This window comes from Lampris incognitus, chromosome 2 (assembly GCF_029633865.1).
Source record: "Lampris incognitus isolate fLamInc1 chromosome 2, fLamInc1.hap2, whole genome shotgun sequence".
Taxonomy (NCBI): Eukaryota; Metazoa; Chordata; class Actinopteri; order Lampriformes; family Lampridae; genus Lampris; species Lampris incognitus.
The window spans coordinates 13,760,021-13,785,364 of NC_079212.1; the positions used below are offsets into that span (position 1 = coordinate 13,760,021).

Here is a 25,344-nt window from a genome sequence, read left to right on the forward strand (position 1 = left end):
AAGCGTCGGCAAGGGTGGTGCCAGACAGTGAAGCCGCCATGCTTTAACATATGGGGATGGGTGTGTCGGGTCCTTGTGTGTGTATGTATTCTAATGGTCATGTTTGTCTTGAAAGCTGCAGGTTTGCGGAAGTTTTCATTTGGTGTGTTTGCTCAGTAGATAAACAGTGCCGAATCGTCCACGTTGCCCAGTGTCGCTGGATTTTGTGTTGGTGGGTGTGTGTGGGTGTATGTGTGTGTGCGCACGTGTGTGTGTGGCCATACGTGTGTTACTCATTTATTTTCTAAGTCAGAGGTCATGATTACATGGAGGGTTTGTATAGAGGGCACACTTGCATTGCAAAACTGAATACCAGATGTGTGTGTGTGTGTGTGTGTGTGTGTGTGTGTGTGTGTGTTATATATATATATAGATGTAGGAATTTTTTTTAATAAATAGCAGTACAAGCTTGTTTTGTGTGTCACGCACTCATCAGCTGCCAGTGTGAGTCATCATAGAGGAACACACGGTCAATAAATATTATGTTGCCCCGCGTCACACCCCTAATTTCGGGGGAACAGCAACCAATGAGAGGAGAAAACCATACAACCAATGGGGTAAGGGGCTTGGGGCTTGTTTTGAAAAAGCATTTAAAGGGCCAGTGCCCCCTTTAAATGCTTGTAATAGACCCTTTTGCAGTTGGTAAACAGTGAGCACGTGATTTAGTATGCGAGCGCATTTTGGCAGCAAAAAAAAAAAAAGGATTTTGTTATTTGCCGCCGTACAGTTGTATGCTATAACCTCTTATTCATGCTACAGTATAACGTCTGTTTGTTATGATAGCCACTTATGTGTTTATCTAGACTCGTTTGATTGCTTGTAGCCATAATCTTCGCCTGTTTGCATTGAACAGTCTTTTCCCCCGATGGAGTGCGGTAGGAATGAATACCTTTAGTTTTGCTAGACCTGTTCTGGCAACCCACAACCAGAGGTGTAAAAACCAGGCCCAGACAGTAAATGTCCAAACCGTGTATTTGCTCCAACCATGTTACTAAACCAGCTGATTTCATTAGCTAGTTTTCCCTACCTAGTTGGGGAGTGGTGTTGACTAGAATAAATATCAGTCGATCAAAAAATCAACTTGCACTCAGCATTGATTGGAGACGGAGAAGTTGTGTCTTTTGCTGCCAGGATGCGCGTGCATACTGTGCGTGACGTAGGTCATAAAAGGGTCTATAGTTCAAATGTTTTCTGCTCTCATTGGTTGCTGTCCACCGAAATTAGGGGCGTGAGGCGGGGCAGCATAATATTTGTTGACTTTATTGAATCACATTGGCAGCTGATGAGCGCACAACACACGAAACAAGCTTGTACTGCTGTGTATTAAAAGTTTTTTTCCCCCTACATCTATCTTGTCCAAAGGAGTTGAATCAAGTGCAACTGGACTTGGTATATATCCGTGAAGACGTTTCGCCTCTCATCCAAGAGGCTTCCTCAATTCGTGCCTTTCTGACTAGAACAAGCTAGTCTGACTGGCTGGTGATGAGACTCAGATATTTATCCTCTTTGGAGTCGTTCCTAGAGGATAAATTCTGAGTCTCATCACCAGCCAGTCACACTAGCTTGGTCTAGTCAGAAAGGCACGAACTGAGGAAGCCTCTTGGATGAGAGGCGAAACGTCTTCACGGATATATACCAAGTCCAGTTGCACTTGATTCAACTCCTTTGGATAACCATGACCTGGATGAATGAGAACATTCACAGATACATCTATCTTGATATTCTGCTCCTCATTTGTTGAGCACTTTTATCAACACCATTGATGGTTTCTGAAAAAAAAGCTGTGTGTGTGTGTGTGTATTTATATATATATATATATATATATATATATATATATATATATATATATATATATATATATATATGCCATTAACTTTTCCTTTTGCTCATGATGGTTTCGATCGGATCGGGTCCAGACCAGAGTCAGATACTGCAGGTGACTGGGCTGCACAATTAATCATAAATAATTGCATACTGGGATTTCACATTTTAACTATCAAAAATCGTGCAATTCAATGATATTGGCATGTTTCGGCTATTTTCTTTGAATGCACCTGAAAGTCCACGTATGTTAAATCAAGCAATTCCGTTATGCCTGGCCAAGCGTGCAAAGGTAACCAGTATGGTCCAAAAAGGAAATGTTGACAGTAAGAGGTGGGAAAGAAAGCAAGGAAGCCCAATATAAGGCTTTTTCTTTTTTTTAGGAAAAAGCCAGAAATAAAAACCCAGATGGGTTCAACGTCAGGGAACGAAATCCTCCTGCCGAGTCTAAAAATGAAAACGTGTCAGTTCGCAAATGTGAGTTACCGTCTTTCATTTGGAGACGATTTGCTTTTCAATACTCCGCAAATTTTTCCATATATACTGGAATCAAAACGCAAAAGCAATGCCGCCGATTTATTAAATCGCGCCGAGATTCCACACAAACTCCAACATGATGAATGCACGGAGGCAAAGGCTGCAGCACAAACTTGTGCCTGTCCTCCCCCTGCGGCACATGGCACTAACGGCATCTTCCCACCCGCCCATGCCTGTGTCGTCCAGCTTCATCCATCAGCTCAACTTTGTGAACAAGGCCAACTGCAGGATGCAGGAGTAGGACAGTAAGAGTGAAAACTAAACTTTCTATTGTTGAGGTTATTGCTGCAATGCAAAAGGGAAAATGGAGAAGTTGCAAATGTGCATATAAAATAATTTTTGCTCCCTCAAAAACTAGACAGTTAATTGTGATTAATGATCCTGATCATGATATGTAGAAAAAAAATAACACCAGGATGATAATTTTTGCCATAATAAGGCAGCTCTATCTGGTGATATAGTAACACATTGTCTTAATATTGTCTAAGTTTTATGCTTTTTTTTAAACATCAGTGGAGTTTCATTGCATTTGGTCTTATATATGTGTGTGTGTGTGTGTGTGTGTGTGTGTGTGTGTGTGTGTGTGTGTGTGTGTCTGCTGCCAATCTTTCATACTACTACTATTAGGCCTGTCAGCCCAATATTTTCTGTGCACAGTTATGAGTGTATGATCAAGACCCTCTCATGGTTGCTGTGATTCAGAAGCTTCTAGAAACCCGTTTTACACCACAGTTGAGCGCGAACTCCTCGGCTGGTTTTTTGCACCTCAGTCCGATGGGGATCTGAGTGCACGCATCTAGTTCCAAACTCAGATGTTCACCTCTTAAAAAGGAAAGCTGAGCCTACTCTTGCAAAATGACTAAGCACGACTGCTAACCACTTAAATGCTTTGCTTGTCAGATGTGAAAAAATAAATAAAATAATCAGTCTGAGTTAACAACGTTTTAGGGATGCGATATTAAACTATTGAGCAGTAAACTCAAGGACATTCTTTTACAATTGATATATTCTTCTTTTGGGGGGGGGGGTGAACTGTTCATATTCTTTTATCACCCTACCTAAAAAGGTCTGCGAGTGTAACTGTTCACACACTTATGCAACCCTTCAGAAAAACCCAACCTTACAATTGACAGCAAAAAAAAAAAAAAAAAAAAAAAATTAAGTTGCCAAAGTTGAGCTTTTCTCATGCTCATGATGATAACGCTCCCCTTCCGAAAGCATGGCTGATCCGTGCACACGCAGCTGTGCTCTGTTGTGAACTATGAAACTTTTATGTGATCCTCCTGTGCAGCGAGAGTGAGTAATAGAGGCTACGGCAGATAAATGACTTCAGTATGTGAGCACAATTTATCCCCCATACTGACTGCTGGCTACCTGTAAACTGTTCCTTCCACTGAGAGGTTCGACAGAACACACACACACACACACACACACACACACACACACACACACACACACACGGGCGCGCGCCCTAGTTTAATGGCAGCCTGCCAAGCTCTTACATAATGCGTCCCTCTACTCTATGCTGGCGACACTAATAACATGTGCTGCACAGCACAGAGGAGCAGAACACACACACACACACCCGTGCACGCAAACACACACACACACACACACACACATGCACGCACGCACACATTAAGGATTTATAGCATACACAGATTAGTTGCACAGGTCAGTAACTTTGCACACACCCAGAGCTAAGACAACATTGTTTAAACAACCTTATCAATCTCCCTAAACCTGTGATGGAAAAACACAAAACCACCTGGCCTGCGCACTGCACACTGGCAAACACACAACAGGCCTGGACAGAAAAAGCGCATGCACCCATCCCAGCACACACACACACACACACACACACAGAACAGGCAGGAGTGCCACTAGACCCGCAGGAAAGGCTGATCATCATCCGATCATTGTCCCTCAGCTTCCCCTGGAGAACGGCCCTGAACACTGACCGGGTATCCACACCAGCCGCCTGGCTCAGGTGTCCGCAGAAGAAGAACCTTATTGCTTTGCTGTGCGCTTGTAATGGAGAAGTCATTTTTCTTAACACTGGCAGCATATTGTAGCCTACGCACTGAACCACAGCGGCAGTCTTGAATATTTTCAACCTTGTTTATTTCTCATCTTGACGAGGGACAATCTGTCCGACCAAGCGCTCACCCGTAAATGACCAGGCCACGACGATAACAACAACAAAACATGTACTCGAATCCAGGCGAGCCGGCGTATTCTGCATAATATTTTGGAGGCAGTGACCTCTAGTGGTAGAAGTGAAGAAATGCAGATTGATTTGTTGACGGGTAGGTCTCCCGCAGTGAAATCGTGTCTATTGTGTATATACATCATTCGAGACGTCCTCTACCTTAGGGAAGGAGTGCAGATGAAAAGGCTCCAGAGGTTTCCGTGGAAACTCCTGACTGCGGTGCAGCGGAGGGGGCTGAGCGGAGGGTGAATCGCTCACACTCGATTGGCTGTCTGACTGACTGTCAGCCCCATTATTCTCCTTCCTGGAGGCCTTGTCAACCTTGAGGGATTAATTCAGATGATGTAACGCCAGTCATCACAAAAGGGTCCAACGACTGAAAATACGGCGAACGCTATAAAAATTCATGGTAAATTGAAATCAACCCATGAAATAAAATGTCACCTAAAATATCGGCAAGGGTTCGGAGGGAACTGAATCATTTTGCGGACCTTCAGCGGGGAAGAAGTTCTATCTCAAATGGCCAGCTGTAATTTTAAAATGTTGTCACTAAAATGTGTAGTTTAGCAAGGGGGGGTGCCCGGAAGTGCATCAAGAATATAAGTATTGATTACTTTATATCTCTTCCAGCATGAGTGTGATATAAAAAAAATGGAAAAAAATTTTTTTTTACCTTTCGAAACTTCCGTATGGAGGCATACTCCGCTGCTGCTGGGTCTTGGTTGGCCAGGGAGTGAAGGGAGGACAGAGGGGACCTGTTGGCCCCATTAACCCCATTACCTCTTCCTCTAACAGCATTAAGAGTCCCATTGCCCCTGCCATTCCCTCTGCCTCCCTGTGAGCAAAGACCCACCAGAGACACACACACACACACACACACACACAAGCATATGCTCACATACTTCTTTGAGGTTTTGTATCACTAAAATGCCCAAAGCCACAAACACAGCAGGATATGTATCATGCTGCAATAAAACCACTTTTCCTTTATGTTATAACAATATTTAGAAAAGTCAACACAACTTTTTTCTTTTTTTTATGTATGTATTGCATACTAAAGTGTTGTGCATTGGTTCTTTTTTGTTGTTGTTTTGTTTTTATATTGTATTGCATTGTATTGTATTACATTGTATCTTATCGTATTGTATCTTATCGTATTGTATTGTATCGTATTGTATTGTACTGTTTTGTGCAGAATTATAGAAACAGAAGTTTGTTTCAATTAAAAAAAAACATGTTAAAACACGACACTTAAGTTAACTGTTTTCAGTCTGGGGGTGCATACATTGCCTTGCCCGTTGCCATTGCGGGCCCCGTTGGCCTGTGCAGAGGAGGGGCTCTGGGCGGCCCTGGTGGTGGCTGGTGTGTTGACCGATGTGGGCGGCGGGGCGGGAGGCATCTTGGGGTCCGCGTCGCCCTCACGCACACCCACACTCTCGTACAAGCCGTCGTCCAGGCAGTGGTGGGGGTTGGGGGTGGGGTTGTTCCGCAGGCCCACCTCGGTGTATGTGTGGTCCCTGGTCTCCCCTCCGCCGCCTCCCCCCTCCCCTCCCCCCTCATGGGGGCTGGTGGGGATCTGGGGCAGCTGGCGGCCATTCAAAGGCCTCAGGTCTGTCTGGGAGTGCCGGTTGTGGAGGAGCAGGAGGTCCATGCTGGCCGGACGGTTCTTAGGAACAGCTGGAGCCAGCGAGAGAGAGGAGAAGGGAGGGAGGGAGGGAAAGAGACAGAGAGGGGAGGGGAGGGGCAGGGGGGCAGAGTAAGGTTGGTTTTATCCTACTGATGATGTTTGTGTGCAGTATTCATTTCAGACGGGCTGGTCTGTGGTCTTATTGTGCTGCAGCCATGCTTGTTCTTGGGCAGGTGGTTGTCAGGGGTGGTGGTGTTGGTGGTGGGTGGATGTGTGATAAGGGAGCCCGGTAGTTGGGGTGACAGACAGGATCTTACTGTTTCCGTTGCAGGGCAGGCGGTTGATCTCATGTAACCTCGTATCAGATTTGCTCATGGAGTTCATTTTAGGATGCCGGAGCGTTCCCTGCTGTTGGACACATAGGTACACGTCACTGAAGTGTGGCTAAGAATGTGGGGGCACACACACACATGCACGCACACAAAACACACACACATGCACGCACACTTGTACATGCACAGACAGAGAGAAACACACAGACCCACACACACACTGACATACACAGACAGACAGAAGCACACACGTGCACGCACACACACATGCACACTTACATGCACAGACAGAACCACACACATGTATACACACACACACACACACACACACACTGAAATGCACAGACAGAACCACATACACGCACACATACGCACAGAGAAAGACACACACACACTGACATACACAGACAGCACACACACGCACACTTACATGCACAGACAGACTGAAAAACACACACACACTGAAATGCACAGACAAAACCACACATGCACGCATGCACACACACACTTAAATGTGCAGACAGAGAGAAACACACACACACACACACACACTTACATGCACAGACAGAAAAACACACATGCACACGCACTCACACGCATAACTGAATGAAGAGAGGATGAAGGGAAGGACAGAGGGGCATTAGAGGGAGGGAGAGCAACCCAAAAAAAACAAAACGAGAGGGTGTCTCACCATGTTTACAGATGTCCCCTTCTCTCCAGCTGGGGGGTGCTTGCTCTTGCTCTTTCTGGGGACGACACGTCACCAAAGTGAGGAAGGTCAATAGGAGCCGATGGTGAGAGAGAGGACACACACACACACACACACACACACACACACACACACTCAGGGTGTACAGACACTATCACACCGACTGGCGGGGGCACAGAGGACCTTGCTTGATAACAAGTCAGGAAAAAAAGAGCGTGACTCAGTTCTTTTGCCGAGGCAGAGGATGTCCTCCTGTGAGGAGTTTTTTTTTTTTACAAGTGGGTTTTTAAATGGTGTGTGTTTTGTGTGTGCTTGTGTGTTTTTCTCCCTCTCGTACCACCACCAGGCAAAATCTACACTCGTGTCCAAACGCGACGGAGAACTGCTTTTCAAAGCTGTTGATGATTCCCTTCGTTTTGCCGGCCTCTACGATGAGCGTAGATGGTAAACAGTCCCATTCGGCTGTGAGCCAATCAGCAGTGGAGCTATGCGTCATCCCGGGTCCCTGGAGATGGTTGTGACCACAGGGAGCTGTTGATATGGCGAGGGTGTGATGAAGCGAGTGCTGCAGGTGTGACAGGATGGGGGGGGGGGATTCACAAGTGCAGGTGCGAATGTGTGACATCTGTTCAACCCCCGTCCCTTTCTATGCACTGATGGAAGTGGGGCTGTACTGCGCTGTATTCAACGAAAGCCAAAAGCAGCCAAGAAGAAAAAAAACTGAAGCAGCAATTGAAATCTAAGCTGTGCTCAAAAACACGCCGGTGTTAGTCCAGCTTGGGTGTGGTTAGATATCACATCCTCAAGGTGCCACGGTCAGTCATCTTCCTGCAAGTAGCCGTTGCCTTCCCCTTGTAAAAGCGGCCATATTCCTAACCACATGAAGTCCTTACATCCTGTGGGAGCCACGGGAAGGGGATGAAGGCTCCCCAGGGACGGTCTTCATAATAACATGGTACAGGTGGTACAGGTGGTAAAGGAAGTCGCGAAGGGAAACAGCCATTCAATCTAAAAATGTTAGACTCGGATCATACCAGATGTTGAATCCTGTGATAACCATTGGCGTAGCCGAGGGTAAGATGTGGGGGGGGTCGTGTTTTTACACCCCTACCCGAGATATTTTTTTCATCGCTCCAAATGTGAAGTTCTTGGGCGTACATTTATTGTGGTACATCATCTCATAGTAATAACGCTGGCCTTGTATTACACAGCCCGTGAGTTTAAACGAGGTTCATTAATATGAAATTACATAATGAACCAATCGTACATCTTAACCGTCCTCTTTGTTTGAGAGACATAGCTCTTGAGCTGTCATGTTACCTACCTTTGACATTATGTTTTTTTTTTTTATTTGCCCTACCATCCTCTGCCTAAATAGCCAGGCAGCATCAGAAGGACGAAGTAGTTGCTTTAAATTTGAAAGGGATTTTATTTGGGTTTTGCTTTTACTTCTGAAATGATTGGCTTGAGAAAACATTAAAAAAAAATAACAAAAACAAGTGACTTTTTGGGGCCTCTGAAACCCCCCAATGAACTGGACAACAGTGCTGGTCTTCCATATTTCCTTTTGTTGTTGCATGTAAAGGCAACAAATTATAACCAACTACTTGTGTTTTTCTATGGTACTGTGAAACAACCCATTGCCACATCCAAAGCTACACACCTGTGCATCTATGCAATCAAATCCCAGCTACACCTATGGCGATAACCCTTGACATCTGTGACTATTGTAAGGGATTTAACAAAGCACTTCTAAGAGACGAGCAAGGTAACTCACATGCAGCAGCTGCTGGTGCTGTTAATATCGCTGCTTCCATATTGTAAAGTGATATTATCCAATCTTGAAAATTGCTGCACTGTTCGGTGGTAACCAGACTCCGGCCATTACTCTCAGACTCTGTGGCAGAGACCCTCATCCATGCCTTCATCACCCCCCCCCCTGTCTGGCTTATTGCAATGGAGTCCTGTCTGGGGTACCTAGCAAAGCCCTAGACAGGCTTCAGTTTGTGCAGAATTCAGTTGCCAGGGTGCTCACCCGCACCAAGCCCTGGCAGCACATCACTCCCACCCTTGTCCACCTTCACTGGCTCCCAGTTAAATCCCACATTTCCTATAAAATTCCTCCCTCTCACCTATAAATCCCTCCGTGCCCTTACCGCCCCCCGCCAGCCTGCAGACTTTTGGGGATAGAGCCTTTAGTGTGGCAGCCCCCAACCTTTGCAACTCGATTCCAGCAGAGCAAGACTACCGAAAACCTACCTTTTTACTAAGGCCTATGGTCTGTAGTCTTTTGATCTTTGTTTTAATCTCCTTTTTTCTTATCTAGTGTAAAGTGTCCTTGGGTTCCTTGAAAGGCGCTGTACAAAACTAAGTTGTTGTCGTTAACCATCCCTTTAATTTGCATGGAAAAAAGAGCAATTTCGGTGTTTTTGCTAATTGATACTCGTGAATTTGTGGGCATTGTTATATAGCATCATATATCATACTGCCTAGGATCAGCTGTTCATTCATTCATTCATGATCCAAACCGCTTATGCTGCTCTCAGGGTCGTGGGGATGCTGGAGCCTATCCCAGCAGGCATTGGGCAGCAGGTGGGGAGACACCCTGACATGCCACCAGGCCATCACACAGGGCTGACAGACACGCACACACACGCACGCACACACACACACACACACACACACACACACACACACACACACACACACACACACACACACACACTCATTCATAATAATAATAATAATAATAATACATTTTATTTGTGGGCGCCTTTCAGAGCACTCAAGGACACCTTACAGAACACAGTAAAACACAAGCAGCACTGTATCAGACAGCATAAACTCAAAACAAAGCAGGGTAGACAATAAAAAGTTAATACAACAGATAAGTATAAAATCATCATCTGCACAAAACACAATGAAGCGTGGATCAGACTGAATCTAAGCCAGTTTGAAAAGGTGCATTTTGAGATGGGATTTGAAGGTTGAAAGAGAATGAGTGTTGGGATTGTCTTGTGGGAGAGAGGTCCATAAGCGGGGAGCAGAATTACTGAAGGCTCTAGACCCCATGGTAGTCAAGCAGGCCAATGGTGTAGTGAGTTGGCGAACAGAAGAGGATCTGGGAGTGCGGGAGGGCGTGTGAATATGAAGGAGTTCAGAAAGATATGAAGGAGCTAGGTTATTAAGGGCCTTAAAGGTGAGGAGCAGGATCTTGAAGTCAATACGGTATTCAACAGGGAGCCATTGGAGTTGCTGAAGAACAGGAGTGATGTGATCTATGGAAGGAGTTCTGGTAATGATACGGGCAGCTGAATTCTGGACCAATTGAACTTTATGAAGACACTTGAGGGGAAGACCAAAGAGGATAGAATTGCAGTAGTCAATACGGGATGTAACCAGGGTGTGAATGAGTACCACCTAGGTACCTAGTAATTCATGAATCTAGGACCTTCTTGCTGTGAGGCGTCCACGCTAACCACTGCGCCACCGTGCCGCCCAAGGATCAGGATCAGCTGTATGTTTTGATATTCATGAGCCTCACAACCAGTCAGAGTCAGTTAGCTGTTATGCTACCACTGCTATATTCAACATTGTGTTGACACGAGGCAGTTATAGGACAGGCTGGAAAGAAAAAAACTAGAATTAGACACCAGTTAGTATGGGTGCTAATATTTACTAAATTGAAATGTGTTGAGGGATTTTTATGTTCTTTGTAATTGACAAGTTTAGCATTTTAGCCTCATAGACTCCAGTCATTCAGAGAGAATCAGCACTCCTTGACTCACCGATGCCTACTGGCAAAGGCTATATTGCAAGTTCAGTGTAAACCTATGGGAGATAACTGGCTAGCTCCCAGGGAGGCTATTGATTTAAGACGGAAATCCTAAATTGATGGCAGCGGTGTAGCTTACCCGACAAGCTCATATCCGATCATAACCGAGTGCATGACAAAGTGAGGTTTAAGAATCAGATCCTACACTACATCGACATAATGAATACTTTATTCTTTGATGTTAACATTCTTTGCTTTTATTTTCATGACACCAGCTGTCTTGACATTTCTCCACATCCTTATCTGTGTTGCCCATGGCAACAAAGCCACAGAGCAGCGTCTGATTGGTCCCTGAGGGCTCTGAAAAACCGCAGGCTGTTCCATTGCTCTTGCCTGCCGAAGATTTTGATCCGCTTTAAACCGCAGGGTATTCCATTGCTTTTGTCTGCTATGGAGTCTGCTGAAGATGGATCATGTGAGGCTGCCCTGACTCGGGCCTGTCTACTCAGGGTCCAGCAAACAGCATTCATCTGATCTGACACTTGCACCCATTAACATTCATTACTGCCTCTCCGCTCAGAGCAGGGGTTGAGAGAAATGATGAAGATGAGTAGAGCAAAAAGAAAAGAGGGATAAGCAGAGTTTAGAAGAAGGGGAGAGTCAGATGAAAGGGAACGAGTGGGCGATGTGGATGAATTGGGAAAGAAAAGGGTAGCAGAGGCATAAAACCGCACGTTCCTTTGATTTGTCACTGTCCAAACACTACCATTCTCATATTTCGGGTGACATGGCCTTAGCATAACTCAGTGACCTCTCACCTTTGGCAGCCCACGCAGACGAGGACGATGAGTATAGTGACCACGAAGGCAGAGGCCGCTGCAATGGCTCCCAAGAGAAGCACTTTACTGTAGGGAGGGTCCCAGAGGTTGGCCCCCCCACCGTCATCCACCATAGACATGATTAACGCACACGCACACACACACACACACAGACTCACTGTCACTCACACTCAGCCTCAAGTGCACGCTCTCACACAGACGGTGTGCTCAGGAAAACCTGCGGAGATAAGGGTGGAAGAGAGAACAGAAATGTGAGCCATTTTAGCAACATGAAAAACAGCAGGAAGACAGCAGGCATATGCTGAGGAGAGCTAGGTGAGAAACGGTGTGTGTGCGTGTGTGTGTGTGTGTGTGTGTGAGTGTGCGCGAGTGTGCAAGCATACTTGTTTTGCCTGTGGCTTTTTGTCAAAGTCTCTTTGTGACATATCAGTTTCTATTTTTGACTCACGAGCAGAATCATGCGCACAAAATAGAGCACACAACAAGGCGGCAAATTTAGAGTCTCCGAAATGTTTGCTATCACATATTTTCTTTTAATGCCAAAAAAGATCCAGTGATATTCTGGATCCACATGCCAGAAAATTCTTCTACAGAATCATTTTAATAGGAATGGCCAACGCAAGTCCCCAGAGTTGTGGCTGACGTCACACATGATAGATGGACCGAGTCCTCCGGTGCTGTGTTTCATTTCCTGTCAGTAGACTTTTTTTTATTTAATTCTAATAACAAGTAGCACAATCACTCAGTAATGATTTGCATTTTTTTTTTACACGTGGCCTACATCCTTGCAATGCTTGCACTGCAAACATCATATTGTGTTGCGACACAGCACACATACAGAACCTTATAATTCTCCCTTCCCTTTGTCTTGTTCTCCGTCTTGTTGTTTTTCATTATCTCACACACAAGCAAGCAAGCAAGCAAGCATAAAAATAATACATACATACCTACATGTTCGTGTCAGCCTTTCCATTTAACTGACTGCAATAAAAATACATTGCACACTTTGCTCTGTTCATATTACCTTTATTGCCAGAAATATTCATATTCAAAAGAAAAAAAAAACAATTTGCAGTACAGTGGACCAAGAAAAGACGATTCCTCATGATAATGGTGTAAATGTTCAGGGATATGTGCACGTCTGGTGGTTAAGCAGCTTTAACGCCACCGCGCTATAAAACTGATTTAAGAAAGTGTTTTGGTGCCCAATCCACCACCTGCACATCGTCAGCGGAGTTGCTTGGGAAGCTTGGGGTCCTCTGTAGGATGAGTTTGAGAGAAATAAGTATGGTGGCAAGATCTGCGCAAGATGCAGTAACGTGTTATATAGGTTGGATCTCAACAGAACGCTTTATTGTTTCATCATTCATCCATTTATATATATGTGTGTATATATATATATATATATATATGTATGACTGTGATGCATTCCTTCACTAAACCAGAAAACAGCAGCACCATGGTAAAAGTACTAGATTAGAGAAGGAGCTGAGAACCATGGATAGAAATGACAAAAGAGCAGTGAGCAAAAGGAGGTCAGAGAGAGCTTGTACATGTCGTGAGGGAGAGAAGGAGAGCACAATTATTTCTGTGTGACAATGAGAATAAGAGTGGACGAAAGAGAGAGAGAGAGACGCAGAGAGAGAGAGGGAGAGAGAGAGAGAGAGCCTGGAATATGCCACCACAGGATCTGGCTGTGGCATTCTGTTTCTTGGAGATAAAACTGCCTTTTTTCTATGTCTTGTTTTCTTGGTCCCTCTCTCTTCCTCCAGATCTCCTCCTCTCACCCCCCATATATTTTCGCTTTCTCTCTGTCTCTTATTCTTTCTCTCCCTCTCTATCTCTCCCCCTCTCCCTCTTTCTGCCTGACCCTGCAGATATGTGAAGAAGCAATGCACAGCGAATGAATTAGTAGAGCAGAGGCCTCGGACCATCCTTTACCGAACAGACAGACCGGCAGACAGAGTACAACAAATGGGGAGAGACAAAGCACGCAAGACAGAGATAGTGACTGAAGGGAAGGATAAGACAGAGAGAGAGAGAGAGAGAGAGAGAGAGAGAGAGAGGGAGGGAGAGAGAACATGGGGGTCCAAATGAGTGGGAAGAAACGAGGGAAGCAAAGGGAGGCAGGGAACGGAGATGAAAGAAACCAAGGATGGATGGATATAAAGAGGAACCAGAATGCGAGAGAGCAGCGAGGGATGGGTGACGGAATGGGAAAATTACACCGAGAATGAAAGAGTGCTATGGAGGGAGAGAGACGGAGGGGGAGATGGAGCGGGGGAAGAGAGAGAGAGAGAACATTTTGAAATGGAGAGGGAAAGGAGGAAGGAAGGGAGTGGTAAACAGTCAAGGAAAGCAGAGAGGAGAAGAGTGTGATGTGACGGGGAGGATGACGAGAGGTTGCGAGACAACCGGGAAGAATGGGAGGCTGTGCAATATGCAGAAGGGGGGAAATAAAGTGGGAGGGGGGGATGAGAAGGAGGTCATCAGCGGTCTGTTTCTCCCTGCATTTTGTCAGGCCCTTCTGAAATATTCAGAGAAATATATGAAAGGTGGTGGTGGGGGTGGGTGGGGGTCCAAGATACCACTAAATACAATGAAGGACGGGGTGCCTGAATTACTACGTCTACAATACCTGACAGTAAAACCAGAAGTCATGTGAAAAGAGGTCTCAGGCGGCTTATCAGACACCGCAGTGGGAAAAGCAGATCGTTGTTGTCACGCGTGGCGCTCTAACTGTGTTTCATTTGGCAGTGACACGAACATTAAAGGTTTAGTACGCAAAGATCTTTATCTCTATGTGAGCATCTGTTTTCAATTTGAACAAATTTATGAATGAACTGATGATAAGGATGAAGGATTGTGATTAGTGCAACCAGTGTTTGTTTTCATTATCGATTAATGTATCTATCATTATTTCGATTAATCGACGAATCGTTTAGTCTATAAAATATCAGCAATAACAACAGATGACAATTATAAGTTCCCAGAGCCCAAAGTGGTGTCTTAGAACGGTCCACGTAGTCTTGCAAACAAAAACCCTAAAGCTTTCATTTTATTTTGACACGAATCGCATCGATGAATCGACATTTCAGCATTTGTGAGGCTTTAACCAGCAAATGTTTATAAGTGTCTAAAACAATAATCGATTAGCAAAATCATAATCCATTCATGGCCTGTCGACTGACTAATCAACTAATCGTTTCAGTGCCAATGGCGATAATACTACTAACAAGAAGAAGAAAAAGAGCTGGAGAGGAAGGAGAAGAAGAAGAAGAGTAACAAGAAAAGAAGAAGAAGAAGAAAAGGAAAGAAAGCGAAGAACGTCAATAATGATGATGATGATTATTATGACGATGAGTTGGAGAAAGCGGTAGGGGGAGAATGAGGATGTTCGAGAAATGCTGCGGCTGACTGATGACTGACGGCGATGGTTGCTGCTGCTAACGCTAGCGCAGATGCTGATGCCATTGATGATAATGAGGTCAGCGTGAGAGAGAGAGAGCGATAGAGAGATATAGAGAGAGAGCGCGAGAGCGAGAGCGAGAGCTGAGATGAAGACGGGCTGTGGGGCGGTTGCAGGCAGCAGAGCTGTGCAGAGATCGGAGAACAGGGTGCGTGAAGGGCGTAAATCGGAGAGCAGGATGTAGAGATGTAGCACGACCACAGGGTGGAAGGTTTCCTCTGTCTGCCTCTGAGACCTCACAGAGCAGATGCATGCTCCCAAATATACATACACATATACACACACCTAATTTTCACATAACAAACATAAATAACACCACAAACACACACGCACACATACACCTACCTACCTACCTACCTACACGCGCTGGGAGATAACCGTGGGGTTAGTTTGGGGTTTGGTTTGATGCATTCAAGTCTAATCTTTATGTTGTATTGACATATCACGAGTATAATGGGGCCAGGATGCTACCTTCGCGTGACAGTCACCTAATTACGGTTACTTTTTGATGATTACTGCTGCTGCAATTAGGATTCTGACGAGGGCTGTTGAAGCGATGTAAAAGAGCATCAATATTACAATGACTTCTGCTGAAAGAGAGTGAACTACTATACATCCCTCCAACTCGGGCTGCCTGCTCTCTTTCTTTTCCTGAGGCGTTACTCGGCATCAGCCGAGGGCCATTTGGGAGCGAGACTATATGCGGTGTATAGTTAAGCAGTTATGACAACAAGGGCCAATTTACTTGAGCTGCCCACAGTTGCAGTCATTCAGCTGCTGTTTATTTTTTATGTATTTTTTTGCATGCTTGTGAATAGTGTCGTTGCGTTGCTTTTGGCACAGCCATGGTGACAAGTTGCACGAGAGTTTCTTCTAGTAGTTAGCGACAGCCAGCCGTAAGCACCAAGTGAATTAACACTACAGTTTGAGTGTTGTGGAGTATGCGGCTGGTACAAAAACATGACTTAAGGCAAATCAAAAAATTGGTAGGGACCAACTTACATGGGCAACCAGTAGCCTAACAATGCTCTCTCTCTCTCTCTCTCTCTCTCTCTCTCTCTCTCTCTCTCTCTCTCTCTCTCTCTCTCTCTCTCTCTCTCTCTCTCTCTCTCTCTCTGTCTCTCTCTCTCTCTCTCTCTCTCTCTCTCTCACACACGCACACACACAATGGATACACAGGTCTCTTTCTCTCTCTCTCACTTACACAATCCCATCATATGTCAGTAGGATGACAACTGACACCGTTAATGCCCATTCGATATATGTTTCCATCACCAGAATGCCACATGACCCATGTGATTGGCGATGAGGCACATTCCCTTGTCCTCCACTCTAACCAACACCTCATGGCCCCTGGCTTCACAGCTCAGCTACAACTGCATGTAGTGTATGCACTCGTCTGGTCTGATTTTCCATCATATCCCCCAGTCTCAGGTTGCCGGTTGTTATCCCATAATGGTAACGGCAGACTCCCCAAAAGCCTCTTTTCCCTTACATTGGATTAAGTCGACCTGCGTCCATGCAATTTGCCTAATTGTAGCCAGACACACACGAGGCTGGTGTGTCTGTGCCATGTTGCTGAGCACCGCTTTCATTTTCTGTCATCACATTAGGCCAAATCCAGCTAGGTGATTTTTTTCATTGGAACGCAGCAAGGCGGCAAATCCTGAGATACTAGCATGCTGTATTCATGTACCTGTGCAAGTGTGTGTGTGTGTGTGTGTGTATGTGTCTATGGACGACTCACTTTCCTCAAGGAAAGCCTTTGTTTAAATAACTGCAGACTATTCAACACCACCCTATGACAACACATAAAATTGCACAGGGGCCATCTCTAGTCACCGTACCTCAAAACCAATTTATGCTGCCTCTTGGAGTTTGGTCATGTAATAAATGACAGACAGAAATAAACGGGAAAGAGAGAGAGAGAGAGACAGAGAGAGAGAAAGTGAGTGACAGCGTGAGCAATGGATGAGGAGAGAGAGAGATAACGAGAGAGGGAGAAAGAAAGGAATGAAAGAATGTAGAGGACAACATGTCTTCTGAACACCGAGGTGAGTTCATCAGAGGCCAGGCCCACGGCACATTACAGTTGAGAGGAGAGGAGAAATCACACCATGTCCATGGCAATCTGTGGCCCTGCGGGACACCACTGCACCGTGCAAAACAACGTGGAGTTATGGAGGGAGACGGAGAAGAGAAAGGAGAGCGAGAGAGAGAGAGAGAGGGGCAGAGAAAGCGAGGGAAGCAGACAGTGAGTGGCGGAGGTGGGAGGGGGACATGGCTTAACCTCTGACAGTTTAGCTGTTGGCTTCCATGCCCATCTGTAAGCCTCACACGCTTCCATATAGACAAACCGAGTAGGACTAATACCGTGTGATAACACTTACATATTCAGTTTGAAGCTTAGTGTCTATCCTTATCTGACCTGTTACAACTAGTGAGACAAGGGATGATTGAACGTAACCTGCCGTGCTAGGCAAACAATATGTCCTTTGAAGCAAGAGCAAAAATGGTTGGTGTGTGTAGAAACGAAGAATGCGATCAAGGCAACTTCTGCAGAATTAACATTCATATATTTTCAGTGTCATCAGAACAGATTTCACATCAACACGTAACAAAGAAAATCCTATATATATCATTATAGAGTAAAGAAATACTGTAAAAATAGTTTTCTACAGTTGCAGATACTCGGAGATCCTTCCCTAGTTTAAAAGAAAGTGTATGAGTAAGACTCGAGGACCCTTCACCTGCACCATCACAATCGCTGAATGACTTATAATGTGCGTAACCGCACGTAAGATCCTGTGTGATTTTAGACGCATTTTAGCTTATGTACAGTTCATTGCTGCATGTTGTTGCAACTTTTTCTTTGTCATCATGAATGACAAAAGTCTCTGAATTCCTTTCTGAGAACAATCTGTACGATCCGAACCAGTCTGGCTTTAAGCGAGGTCACTCTACCGAGACTGCACTCCTGTCAGTAATGAAATCGCTGCGTTTGGCTAGAGCTCCTGCTCAGTCCTCAGCTTTATTGCTACTAGATCTCTCAGCTGCTTTTGACACGGTTAACTACCAAATCCTCCTCTCCACACTCACTGAGCTTGGTATCTCAGGATCTGCCCTCCGCTGGTTCTTGTCCTGCCTCTCAGGGAGATCGTTTAAAGTATCTTGGAGGGGAGACGTGTCCAAACTGCACGGCTTATCCACAGGGGTGCATCAAGGGTCAGTGCTCGGCCCCCCCCTCTTTTCAATATACACCACCTCACTTGGTGCAAACATCCGCTCCCATGGTTTCTCATACCATTGCTATGCTGACAATACCCAGCTCTTCCTATCATTCCCACCAGGTGGCCTCACAGCCTCGGCATGGATATCGTCATGCCTTGCAGATATCTCTGCATGGGTTAAAAACCGCCATCTCCAGCTCAACCTATCTAAGGCTGAGCTCCTTGTCATCCCAGCCAGTTCATCCATACAACAGGGCAATACCCAGCTCAGATCAACCCAGCTCATGTCGGCAAATTCTGCCCAAACATGGGTGTCATAATTGATGACCAACTAACCGTTAAGGTTCACGTGGCCTCGATTGTGGTCGTGCCGATTTGCCCTGTACAACATCAGAAAAAGCAGACCCTACCTGTCTGAGCATGCTGCACAACTCCGGGCACAGGCTCTTGTAATATCACGCAATGATTACTGCAACTTCTTACTGGCAGGTCTCTCTGCATGCACTTTCAAACCTCTGCAAATGATCCAGAACGCAGCGGCGCGTCTGATCTTCAACCAACCCAAAACAGCACATGTCACTCCGCTGTTCATACCCTTCCACTGGCTCCCAGTTGCTGCCCGCATCAAATTCAAAACATTGATGCTCGCTTACAAAACAGCAACTAAAACAGCTCCCGCCTACCTGAACCCCCCTCATTCAGGTCTACACCCAGTCTTGCTCGCCACGCTCTGCCAATGAAAGGCGCCTGGCACTTCCGTCACAACGGGGCCCTAATTTACTAGCCAGACTCTTCTCTTCTGTAGTTCCCCGAAGCTGGAACGAGTTACCAAGCTCCATTCGATCAGCTGAGTCCCTCTCCAACTTTAAGAAGAAGCCAAAGACCCAGCTCTTTCACGAACACCTCCACACCTGGTGGTATTAATGAAAATACAAAAAAATCGCTTCTATGCACCTGTTGCCTTTGTGCACTGCCGGTTGACGCTTATGTCATATCGGACTTGAACCTAGTTTTTTGGCACTTGCATGTGTTGTTGTCTCCTGACTAGATCCTTTCTTATCAACTCAGATGTGCGTGGCTTTGGATTAAAGTGTCTGCTAAATGAAACTGTAACTGTAACATTGTTCTTCTTGGCTTGGTCTGCCATGTCAAAGAGGTCTCCGATCTCAGTGGGACTCCCTGGCTGAGCCGGGGGGGCTACACGATATACAATTAAAGTCATTTTGGTACAAATTAAAATACAATAATAATATACAAGGGAATCTGAAGTTCCTGAGAAGTGGGGGGTTTTTTTTTTGTTGTCTCTTACGTGACCTTCCGTGTCCTCATGACAACAGCAGTGTTGTGCTATCTTTAGTTACATCGCATTTTACCCTCCATTCATTTGGCTCATTTTGTGTCACAAGCTGAATTCATCCCACGTCTAACAACCGCAGAGTATGCTTAATAGACTTCTGTGAGTGTGTGTGTGTGTGTGTGTGTGTGTGTGTGTGTGTGTGTGTGTGTGTGTGTATGAGAAAGAGTCTCTTTGTCAAAAGGGTGGGGGGAGGAGGAAGTGGGTTGGGGGGGGCCTTTTGGATGGGTTGGGGGTGGTGTAATATGGGGTGGGTCTGTGTGTTTTCACCAATGAGTTCAGGATGGGGAAATAATAATCCCACTCCCCTCCAAATAAAGGCTAAATGATAAGGCAAGATAAACACAACATTGTTAGAGTACATACCCTGAAACCCAACGCTGAATGGGGCCATTTATTCTTGGTATTTACATATGGAAATGAAAAACCTGAGAGGTAAGTGTGTGCGTGTGCGTGTGCGTGCGTGCGTGTGTGTGTGTGCGTGTGTGTGAAAGACGGAGAGAAAGAAATAGCGTGTGTCTGTATGGGTATGTTTGTTTATGGGTGGGGGTGGGTGGGGGGGTTGTTCAGATTAAGTTAGTGAACAAGAGAAACAGATTAGACGCAGTTTGTTGTATCTTTGTGCGTCTCCCCGAGTGTGGAGAGGCAGTTCTGGCGAGAGACCACATGAGCTGCGAACGCAGGAGTTGGTTATTACGTCGAGGTTACAGACTCGGGCACGGCGAGACCCTCTTCCCCTCTCCGCTGCCTCAACGTAATTACCCAGAATGAGTAAGATGCAACACTCAGGATTCAAGATTAATCCTTATGGGATTGGGGGGGAGGGGGGGGTCTCTCTTTCGCTCCCCCCCCCTCCTCTCTCTCTCCCACTGTTTCTGTTTCTCTCTCTCTCTCTCTCTCTCTGGCTGTTTGTGGTTAGCGTCGGCGCTAACTTCCTGCTCATTACTTTAATGATGGTGCCACAGTGAGCTCTACGCTCCAGAGTGCAGTTTGCTTTTTAGCGCTGCAGTTTAGGAACAGTGGCCATGCACGCGCACGCACGCACGCACACACTCAGACGACCCACGTGCACGCGCATACGCGCACACTCACAGACATAAACGCACACTGAGCAGCAGAAAATCAAATGAAATCAAATTTCCACACATGTATTATGCATGCATGTTGTTGCAAAACAACAAGCGGGCCCCATGCGAAACTCACGATGGCCGGAGAATGTTTCACCACACGTATGAATCTTTCAGGTGCATGTTACCAGCCATCCTTTGTGACGCGAATACTTCCGTTGACTAGAAACGCAGATAACGGCGGGTATGGAGGGCGGTAGGGGAGGAAAAGTAAACGGAAAGCTAGGTTAGGAGGAGATTCGTCAGTTCTCGCCTCTGAAGCATCAGCCTCTCCCCCCGTGTAACTGTAACACAGAGGAAGAGAGAGGCTGACAGACAGATATATCCAACCCCAGCTCTCTTGCCTTTGCTTCAGATGCATTATTCATCTGTGTGCCAATTTGGAGGAACCCTCCCAATCCCCAAGCTAGCGGTGAAAACAGGGAGCGGGAGCCAAACGGAGAGACAGACAAGACGCGCAGAGAGCGAGAGGAGGACGGAGACGGGGAGAAAACAACAGAACAAAAGAATAAGCGAGACAGGAAAAGGGGAGAATGCGGGAGAAGGGGACGGCTCAATCTCTCAGCCGCAATGTGGTGAAACATCCAAACGGGATTTCAAATGATCGGGGGGGGGGTGGGATTTCTCCCCACATGTTCTGATATTCCTAGCTCTGCCCGGCTCGTCTGCGCAGAGCGGGATTAATGACAATTTCTCCGCAAAAGAGACTTATCCCTGTACGGAGCGACGTGGGCAACACGGAGCAGAGGTGGAGGCCTGCAGGGGGGTGGCTGGTGGTGGCCGAGCGCTAGCTGGCGGGAATTGCTACTGCCCGTTGTCGCGCAATTTCAGCAAACGTACACAAGGATGCAGAAATGCAGACACAGATACCTACACACACACACACACACACACACACACACACACACACACACACACACACACACACACACACACACACACACACACACACACACATAGGCAAACACACTGAGAGGCACAATTCTACAAAAACGAGCCTCTCTGTTGTTCTCTTTCTGCCTTGGTCTCGTTCCCTCTCTCCTCTCTTGTCAGCATGACTCCAATATCCATTCCAGCCAACTATAACCGTGGCGGGAGCTGCTGAACCCAGGGCCGAGCTGACCCAGATTTAACCCCACAGATCCAGCCTCCCTCCCCCCTCTTGGCCCCCGCTTCCTTCCAGGCTCATCAGTAGCTGCTATGATGGCAGCCTGTCCCGCGGATGGACCAGGCGTCTTCACCATCACGGTTTGGGAGCGCTTAAGTGGCTATAGAGCAACCTCTTTATGGCTCCCCCCCCTCCCTCCTCTGTGTGTGTGTGTGTGTGTGTGTGTGTGTGTGTGTGTGTGTGAGAGAGAGAGAGAGAGAGAGAGGGAGGGAGGGAGGGAGAGATGGGGGGGGGATGGTAAAAAGTGTGGGCTGGATCAGTAGGATTTCTGTTTAATCTGTGGCCGTCCCCCACTGTGTGGCTCTGAGCTCTTAGACCCAACAGCTGGCTATTTCCAGGTCCACATTACTCTCCCGTACACTGTACCAGCAGACAACCTTTAGCCGTGGACACTTGGATGCGTTTGAATGAAGGAAAGCCACATTATCTGTCATCGTATTCTAACAACGAGCCGTATTCTTACAATGAAACGTGTCCTCTGCATTTAACCCATCCTACTGTATAGGAGCAGCGGGCAGCCGCAGCGCCCGGGGACCAACTCCGGCTCTTCTTTCCACTGCCTTGCTCAGGGGCACAGACGGGAGTATTAACCCGAACACGCATGTCTTTTTGCTGGTGGGAGGAGACCGGAGCGCCCGGAGGAAACCCGCGCAGCCCCATTTTTCCCCTCACACCGTACTGTACACGCCGTCTGCCAAGCTCGTTATACGTTTCAGTCCGCGCCTATCCGTATGAGATAACGGGATAATTGCGACGAATAAAACCAAGTCATACAGAGTCACCCCTATCCGAGCATTCCCACTGTAACGGCGTGAAACAATTCATGAATGGCGCCGCTGCGCGGGCCAACATGTACCCCCCCCCCGGGAGAAGGATCTGTCAAACCGCGGCGCTGCTGTGAGAATTCAGCTGTCAGATTCGGCCTTATTTGTCAGTTTTCTGCGATTCTGCTCCCTCAGCTTTGTCACGCCACCAGCTCTGATTGCTTCAGAGGTCTCCTGGGAGCCTCTCGCGGCGCGGGATATATGCCGGGCCTCGCCGTTGATTTACATCAGGCCGGTCTTTACGCTGAAAAACCCTCCCGCTCTTCCAATAATAGTAATAGGGATTAAAAAAAGAAAAAAAAGAAAAGAAAAGCTTGGATAATCTCCAGAGGTGTTGCGGCCACAATCAAAGCCGCGCTGTAAAAATAGGCCTCGCGCGCTTGTCTCACGCGGAAGGAGGGACCTCGCCTCTCACTTGCCAGCGGAGACGGTCGGACTCGCTACTGCGCAACATCCGATACTTTTATTAATCATTAATTATTAATTAGTCGGAAGTCATCTGATGGGGCTCTAAAGTGTTTATTCTCAAACAATTCAGAAGTCGGAACACGTGTCTTTATACACGCACACCCGCCCACACGTACGTGCACGCACACCCACACACATGCACACACACACACACACACACACCCACACACGCACATACACATACACACCTCCAGCAGCGGTTCCCAGGTCTCGGATGATGAGGGATGTTTTCACGCTTGTGCGGGGAGATTGTTATTTCTGCATAGAGCCAGAAAACTCAATTATTCATCACGGATGCCTGGCGCACTCACTCCACCGCTGTAAAAGCGAGAAATGGGCGTGTCCGGCGCTCGCGCTGGCATGTGGGTGTGTTTGTGCGTGCACGTGCGTGTGCCGGAGGACCGTCTAAGAAAAGATGAACCAGTGACACGCCATGCCACACAGTGGGATGAAGAGAGAGACAAGAGCCACGCAGGGGGAGAGAAGGTGGGTGGGTGGGAGGTGGTGGTGGTGGTTGGGGGAGCTGTCATAAACATGGCAGCCCCCTAGATATGAAGCAGGAGGTGAGGATCAAAGTACAGAGGGAGGAGAAGGAGAGGAAGAGGGAAGAAATCAGTTCTCCTATCTTCCCCCTAGGCCAGCTGTGCACTTTTTGATCCTATCTAACTTAATATGGTGGCAAAGGAAGTTTTTTTTTTCCTTCTTCATTTTTTTTTTAAGTTAATCTCCGCTATCCATACCTGACACTCACCTTGCTGCGGAAGAGGGCATCTCAAGCACATTATACAGTCTTGCTCTTGTGGGCTATGGCGTCACAGCACTCTCAGTCCTCGGATGTTATTGAGGTTGTGCCTGCCACCTTTTGCTCTTCCCACTTCATCATCATCATCATCATCATCATCGGCGGCCATTTGGGGTCAAGTATGACCATCCCTGGTCTGGGTCCCTCTGGGTCTTCAGGTGGGCGTAGAGGCCAATCCTGGAGCTGCATGATGGGAGGACACCTGTGCGTGACAGCTTTTTATGTGGAGAAGCTGACGCTCCTGCAGCCACCACACGGTCCTTGGCAGGGGGTGGCCAGAGTCCAATGGCATGGAGAACAGAGGCAATTGGCGACCACCCTCTGTTGCTGCCTTCATCCACCTTCACTGCCGTTGTGGCCTGGAGACCTCTTCCACCAGTTCCGCCGTTGAGGTCTTTGTTGGATCGCGCTTCATCCGGAACCTCCCCCTTGACCTTGGGTGACCCTACCAGGGGCCAAGCTCTGGACCGCATAGCTCTTGGGATGATTAGTACACGCATGCTTCTCCACCACGGCAAGGTGGCGGTCCAGGAGAAGATACACTTCATAGCTGTTAACCAGACAGTGTTTGTGTTAAAGTAATGAGTACATAATGCCGACTCTCATGCAGATGGGGGAGAGAATAGGTGCCGCATGGAACAGGGGGGTTCTTGTGTTTAATGTGTTGGTTTTATGGTGTATGGCACCAGGAGGCCCGCTGACCCTCTCCTCACGTCCCCTGTCAGAGTTCACGCACAGCTCCTCTGTAATACTGGGGGGAGTGGGAAGGCCGGGCTTCACCGTGTGATGTAATTTGTCCAGGAACAGCTGCTGAGCACGGCCCCAGGGGCATATTTATCACCCCTGACACCATATGGACTCCTTGGAAGTCTTACCCGTACATACGCACCAATGCAAATATAAACATACACACACACACACGTTTGTTTCCCTACACTTGTGAGGACTCCTCGTTAGCTACATTCATTCCCTAGCACCAAACCCTTAACCATCAGAGCTACTTGCCCTGGC

The 25,344-nt window shown here is 46.8% G+C and overlaps 1 long non-coding RNA gene across 1 annotated transcript; it reads right to left on the minus strand.

Moving 5' to 3' along the window:
* Window positions 1-6,169: 6,169 nt before the first annotated feature.
* Window positions 6,170-11,902, minus strand: LOC130133266 (uncharacterized). The gene is made up of 4 exons (XR_008813413.1): window positions 11,871-11,902; window positions 7,260-7,314; window positions 6,554-6,644; window positions 6,170-6,286 (listed from the first exon to the last, which is right to left on the minus strand). It is a non-coding gene; the product is annotated as an uncharacterized LOC130133266 (long non-coding RNA).
* Between the last annotated feature and the right edge of the window lie 13,442 nt (window positions 11,903-25,344).